This window comes from Calidris pugnax, unplaced genomic scaffold (genome assembly GCF_001431845.1).
Source record: "Calidris pugnax isolate Ruff unplaced genomic scaffold, ASM143184v1 scaffold332, whole genome shotgun sequence".
Classification (NCBI taxonomy): Eukaryota; Metazoa; Chordata; class Aves; order Charadriiformes; family Scolopacidae; genus Calidris; species Calidris pugnax.
In genome coordinates this window covers 101323-108785 of record NW_015091053.1, presented here as the reverse complement: position 1 = coordinate 108785, position 7463 = coordinate 101323, and positions in this window count along the sequence as shown.

Here is a 7463-nt window from a genome sequence, read left to right as displayed (position 1 = left end):
TATTAAGCATTAATGGTTTCTAGTCCTGGAGAACTCCCAAGTTCTACATACCGCAGGAGAGGGGGAAGATTTTGTAACAGCACCCAGTTAGACCAACTGCTTTCATTCAGGATCTGGGCCTGGATGTTCCAGTAAAAATGAAGGCAAGGAGCATCCCCCCATCCCCCTACTCCTTCCTGGACAGAGAGCCAGCATTCCTTAGAGGTAGGAGCAAACTCCACCAGTCTTGATTTCCTTACTCGTGTTGGAGGTTTTGTTAATTGTGATGGCACGTTGGTGCTTCAGCTTAAAAGTGATCCTTCTGTAGAAGCTGGGGTTTATATTAAAGTGAAAGAAGAGGTCTTTGTGCTTTCCAAGTGGCCAGCACAGAGTCTAAAGAGCCAGATTTCATTAAAATACAGTTCAGAGATGCTGCTTCTTCCAAGCTTTAGTTCGTAACACCCAGAGTACAAATAACTCCTCCTCGCCGAGGAGACCGAGCTCCAGTGTAGCTAAGTCTGCACTGGGGGAGGGAATCGCGGCAAACAGGATGGGCAAGGAGCTCTTTTTGAGGGCTTTTTGAAGCCAGGCAGAGCGGCTGGGCTGTGCCGGGAGCCAGGGGCTGCTGAGGCAACGGGGGCAGAGCCTGCACCGGCAGATTTAAATGGGGCGGAACCATGCCGGGACCAGTCCTCCCCCTCCCCACAAAAGAGGCCTCTTGGGAGCGCAGTGGCCTGGGCACTGAGCAAGCAGCAGCCAGTGGGTGCAACCGGAGTGCCACCTGGGACTTGGTGGCCACCTTGGAGCACCACCACAAGGCGCAGGGAGTGGGGAAAGAGCACCTAGGGAGGAACTGAAGCTGTGCCAGCTTGACAGGTGAGTCCTGCTGGTCGTCACCACCCCCTCGGAGTTGCTTAGGCATGGTCTCCACCCAGAGGAAGGTCATGCTCTCAACTTTAACCAGAATGGATGTGGGAACCCAGACAGAGCTCCCATGGAAGCATGTAGCTGCCTAGGTCATGGGCTGCAGAGAGTGCCAGGACCTTTTACTGGTAATGAGTGGCAGCTATGAGATCTGCTGTGTGAGTTGTGAACAGGAGAATGATCTGCTCAGCCTGGTGGCAGAGCTGAGAGGGAAAGTCGAAAGGTCTAGGAGCCCCTGTACCCAGCCCAGTTCAGGCTGAAGACAGAAGCCTAAATGAAAAGAGCGAATGGAGGCAGGTTCATGGTTGGGGCAGCAGACGAACTCCCCCCTTGCCCACCTCATCCCATCCAGTACCTCTGAAGAACAGATAAGAGGTACTGGGTGAGGAAGGCCAGTTGAGTGAGGAAGTTGGACGATGGGCACTCTACACCACGGATGCCTCCTCGGTCAAAAAAATGTAAGCCCTGGATCACCATCACACCCGCAAGGAGAAAAAGAAGGGTTATAGTTGTTGGTGACTCCTAGCTGAGGGGGACGGAGGGCCCAATATGCCAGGTGGAACCTCCTCAAAGAGAAGTCTGCTGTCTTCCTGGAGCCTGGGTTAAGGATGTCACCAGGAAACTTCCTGGCTTCTTATGGTCCTCAGACTATTATCCGTTATTGATTTTCCATGTAGGTGGGGAGGAAGCTGCGACTCGCAGTCCATGAGCAATAAAAAGAAACTTCAAGGAGTTGGGAGGGTCAGTGAGAGAGTCATCACAGTTGCAGGCAGTGACGCTGGGATGAACAGATGGATCCAGTTGATTAATAAATGGCTCCATAGCTGGTGTCACCACCATAACTTTGATTTCTTTGATAATGGATTGGCCTATACAGCACAGGGCTTGTTGACATCAAATTGGTCCTCTCAAAGAGGATCCTTGCCCAAGAGATTGCGGGATTAATTGACGGGGCTTTAAACAAGATGTGAAGGGGGAGGTGGGGTAATAATATCAGGCTTGTCTGGGACAAGCTGTGGGATATCTCATCAGGGTTAGAGGGACAGGGTGCTAGTAAGGGCCTTCAGCCTGTAGCCCTGAGGCAGGCTGGTGATGCTGCACTACAGAAAGTCTTATGGAGAAAAGCCAGCAGCTCCTGAGGTAGTTGAAGTCAACAGAGAAACACCTGTGAGACACCTCAAGGGGTGTTCCCCTAAGAAAGTGGCACAGCCGTCAACCCAACTGAAGTGCCTCTACACAAATGCATGCAGCATGGGCAACAAACAGGAGGAGCTGGAAGCCACCGTGCTGCTAGAAAGCTATGACATAGTGTCCATCTCTGAAACCTGGTGGGATGAACCCTGTGACTGGAGTGTGGCTGTTGAGGGCTACAATCTGTTCAGGAGGGACAGGTAAAGAAGGATGGGTGGAGGGGTTGCCCTCTGTGTTAAGGAATGGATAGAGTGCAAGGAGGTGTCTCTAAAGCCTTCCCTGGGGTCAGATGAAGAGAGAGTCAAAAGCTTGTGGATGAGGATTGAGGGGCAGGCCAATATGAGGGAATTATATTATCAGGCCACGTGATCAGGATGGGGAAGTTAATGAGGCCTTTTACAGTCAGCTCAAAGCAGCCTTCGCAATCGCAGGCCTTGGTTCTTGTGGGGGACTTCGATAACCCTGGTATCTGCTGGGAAGGCTACACAGCCAGGCATGTACAGTCCAGGAGGTTCCTCCAATGTATTGATGATAACTTGTTGACTCAGGTGGTGGAGGAACCAACAAGGAGAGGTGTACTACTGGATGTAATACTGACAAACAAAGAGGGACTGGGGGAGGACATTAAGGTTGGAGGCAGCCTTGGCTGCAGTGATTGTGAAAGGACAGAGTTCAGGATTGTGGGTAGTATGTGCAAAACAACAAGTAAGCCTGAAACCTTGGATTTCAGGAGGACTAACTTCAGCCTCTTCAGGAAAGTGCTTGGAGATATCCCATGTGCTAGGGTTCTGGAAGGTAGGGGGACTCAAGACAGCTGGATGATATTCAAATATCACTTTCTGCAAGCTCAGGATCAGTGCATCCCTAAGAGGAAAAAAATCAGGCAAAGGAAGCAGGAGACCTGCGTGGTTGAGCAGAGAGCTTCTGAAAAAGCTCAAGTGGAAGAAGGAAGTTTACACTGAATGGAAGAAGGGACTGACCATTTGGGACAATTACAAGAATGCCATTAGAGTATGCAGGGATGAAACAAAGCAAGCCAAGGCCACCTTGAAATTAAACCTTAAGGGTTTTCAGACCCCCCGGGTTCAAGCCTGATTGCATCTGGAAATTCTAGAACAATCTGCAAGGCTTGCGCTAGATGCTGTGAGGAGGCTCCCAGAGATAGAAAAGCCAGAGCAATTATTCACAATGGTTAAACAAAAAACTGCTGAGCCATGTATGAACTTTATTGATCGCTTGCAGGACTCGACTGATAAACAAATGGAGAATAAGGAGACAAAAGACGAGTTGATTCTAAAATTGGCAGTGGAAAACACAAATATAGATTGTCAGAAGGTTTTGTATAGTCTCTAAGCGGGAAGCTCACTAGTGCAGGTGATAGAAGCGTGCAATGCTGTTGGTTCTGTTGAGCATAAGACTCAAAGCCTAGTGACGGCTTTTGCAGCTGCAGTGGGTAGTGATATGAAAACAAAACGCTGTTACACTAGTGGCCAATTAGGACATGTGAGTTTCCAGTGTCAAAAAGGGGGAGGAAATGCAGGGTTATCCAAGCCTCCGGGTATTTGGCGTTGTTGAAAGGGGAGACATTATGTAAATCAGTGTCATTCTAAGTATACTAAGGATGGTCAGACCCTCCCACCTTGGCGGGTGCAGCTGGGAGATGGGAATGGGGGCGTGAGGCAGAACCACTCACCGACACAAATACCGCCGTCTGTTCCACGTACTCAAACGTGGGCAGCTACCCCGGAGGCCTTGACCAGTTTGCCACAAAAACTATAGGAAGTGCTGGCGTGGATGTTTCCACAGTAACAGACGCGATGCTCTGGGATCAAACAGTGCGGCGCATACCACTTAATATAAAGGGACCGCTAGGTCGTGGACTTAGCGCTTTGCTGATGGAACGCTTGAGTACTACAGTGACTGGTGTGTTTGTACTGCCTGGAGTTATATTGAAGGCGAGATTCAGGCTATGGTATGGACTCCCAGTCTACCCGTAGCTATTCCAAAAGGAAGCAGGATTGCACAACTTGTACCCTTTAAGGCAAGTGTACTGCATGCCATTGATAAGGAAAGAGGAGATGGGGGTTTTGGTTCTACAGGCGCAGCAGAACTATATTGGACAACCCAAATTACACAGAAAATCCCTATGATGGAAGTAACTATTGTTAATTCTAAAGTGACACCTCGGGAAATTCAATTAATGATGTTGATTGACACAGGGGCAGATGTGACTGTTATAGGGGAAAGGTGGTGGCCGAAGGGATGGCCCACAGCTTGTCCAGGAAACGGACTTTTGGGAATAGGTGGAGTATCTCAGACATGGCAAAGTAAAACACCTGTCTTGATAAAGACAAACGATGGATCTGTATGTCATGCAGCTCCATTGTAGCTGCTATACCCATGAATTTATTGGGACGGGATGTTCTGGGGCAAATGAATTTTATTCTCACAACACAGACAAATTTATTATGATAGCCACTGATCAGCGACCGACACTTAAACTGTCCTGGAAAACTGAGAAACCTGTTTGAGTGGATCAGTGGCCTCTAACTTCAGAAAAGGTCGCAGCCATACAAACTTTAGTTGAGGAGCAGCTCCAGCAGGGACATATAGTCAACAAGTCCGTGGAATACTCCGTTTTTTACCATCCCAAAAAAGTCCAGGAAGTGGCGGTTGCTACATGATCTTAAATGCAGTCATGAACGACATGGGAGCACTCCAACCGGGAATGCCTTCTCCTGCAATGATACTGAGGGGATGGGAGATGATAATTATTGATTTAAAAGACTGTTTCTTTACTATATCTTTGCACCCTGACGATGCTTACAAATTTGCATTTTCTGTGCCAACAATCAATTGACAAGCTCCCATGCAGCGATATCACTGGGTAGTCCTCCCACAAAGCATGAAAAACTCACCGACTCCATGTCAGATATATGTGGATTATGCATTGCAAGGACTTAGAAAAAATAATCCTGACTTTATCCTTTATCATTATATGGATGATACACTAATCACAGGACAACCGGGTAGCAGACTGCGAGAAATACTTCCAAAAGTAGAAAACACACTCACAGAATTTGGTTTAGTTATTGCACCAGAAAAGATACAACTCGGACCTTCCTGGAAATACCTAGGACTAAAAATAACAGATAGCAATATCATCCCACAGCAGGTCCAACTGATCCAGGAAATCAGAACTCTTAATGATGTACAAAAATTATTGGGGCAATTGAATTGGGTATGCTCATGGTGTGGCATAGATAATCATATGTTAGCTCCATTGTTTGAGCTGTTGCGGGGGGATGTTAACATCAATGCCCCTCGACACCTTACAACTGAAGCCAAACAAGCCCTGGCAAAAATTAATCAACTTCTTAGTGACAGACAATGCCATCACACAATATATGGGTTTGCAATTAATCTATATATCTGTAATCATGAGAAACAGCCAATAGGAGTCATAGGACAGGGGGATAAAGAGCAAAACGATCCACTAACAATTCTGGAATGGATATTGTTACCATATCAGTCAGCGAAGTCTATCACCACCAGGATCGAAATGTTTACACAAGTGATTATAAAAGGATGACAGAGAATCATAGAAACCTCTGGCAGTGATCCGGAGACTATAATACTGCTAGTGACAGATGTGTACTTGCAGTGGTGTCAGCAAAACAGTTTAGAGCTACAGGTCGCTTTAGCCAACTTCAGGGGACGATTGTCAGTCCGTTTCCCACCGCATAAACTATTTCCCTTGTCGTACAATGCATGCCCGTAGCAGGAATAGCCGTGTTTGCAGATGGCTCAGGAAGGACAGGAAAGGCTGCCGTCGTGTGGCGAGACAAAGGAAAATGGGAAACTATGGTGGTGCTGACTGAAGGGTCCCCACGGGTCGTAGAGCTGCAGGCAATTACTGAAGTATTCAAAAAATGGGATAAGGAACCTGTAAATGTTGTATCAGATTCGCAGTATGTAGTTGGGGTGGTGTGTTGATTAGAAAGGGCATATTTGAAACATATTGATAATGAGTTGTTATTTGTAAAATTCAGACAACTTTTGCAGCTGTTAAACTGTAGAAAACATTCCTATTACATTACTCATATCAGGAGTCATACATTGTTACCAGGATTTCTAGCTCAGGGTAATGCCATAGCAGATCAATTGACAGGTCCTGCATGGAAAACGCCTGTTCCGGATCAATTTTGTCAGGCACAATTGTCACATGAATTTTTTCGTCAATCAGCAAACAGTTTAATCTGCCTATAACAGAAGCAAAGCTAATTATGAGTACCTGTGCAGATTGTCAGCAATTGGCCACAACCCCTGTACCCAAAGTGAATCCTAGAGGTTTTGAAGCATTACAGTTATGGCAAACAGATGTTACCCATATAGCTGAATTTGGAAAACTGAAATATGTACATGTGTCTGTAGATACATGGTCACATGCGGCCTGGGCATCTGTTCACACAGGTGAGACCAGTCGCCACATCCAATGCCATTTTTGACAGGCTTTTGCGGTATTAGACATCCCCCAAAAGATAAAAACAGACAATGGCCCAGCCTATGTCAGTCAATCCACAAAACAGTTCTTTTCTAAATGGGACAGAAGCCGTATTACAGGCATTCCACACTCCCCTACAGGACAGGCAATCATTGAGCAAACCCATTTGACTTTAAAAAATATGTTTAAAAAACAAAAAGGGGGAATGCAGAATGAAACTCCTGCAAACCGCATTGCCAAAGCATTACACGTCATGAACCATTTATCTCTGATAGGGATGGATCAAATTCCACATATATGCAAGCATTTTAAAAGCAGTGAAGCAGCACTTGGGGAACAGAATGTGTTGGTTAAGGCAAGGTTGCCTGCTACAGGAAAATGGTTTGGGCCTGTTAAATTACTCACATGGGGCCGAGGGTATGCTTGTGTTGTTACAGAGAATGGACTGTTGTGGGTGTCAGCACGGTGTGTTCGACCATATGTGAAGAATATAAACACGGAGCCAGGAGTGCAGACGACAGAAGAAGCGTCCTTGGATCTCACCTTTTTGGATGGGCGGTGAGCCTTGCTCGCAGAGAGCAAGGCGGGGAACTGGTGGCCGACTGGGTATAACATTTTGTCCCATTTGTAAACATTGTCAAGGGGAGTTACAAGGTCGATGTAAGAAGTGTGAGAAACAGTTAATTGCAAGAAATGATAATCAATTTTGGAATTTAAATTATGTGTTGAATTTTGTCTGTATTTGATGCAGGACAGAGAATAGTTGGGACGAAGTACAGTACAGACTCCTGTACTGTCTCTGCACCCAGCGACAGATAATAAAGGTTTAAGACAATGCAAAAGACAACAAAAGAAAGCGTACTGC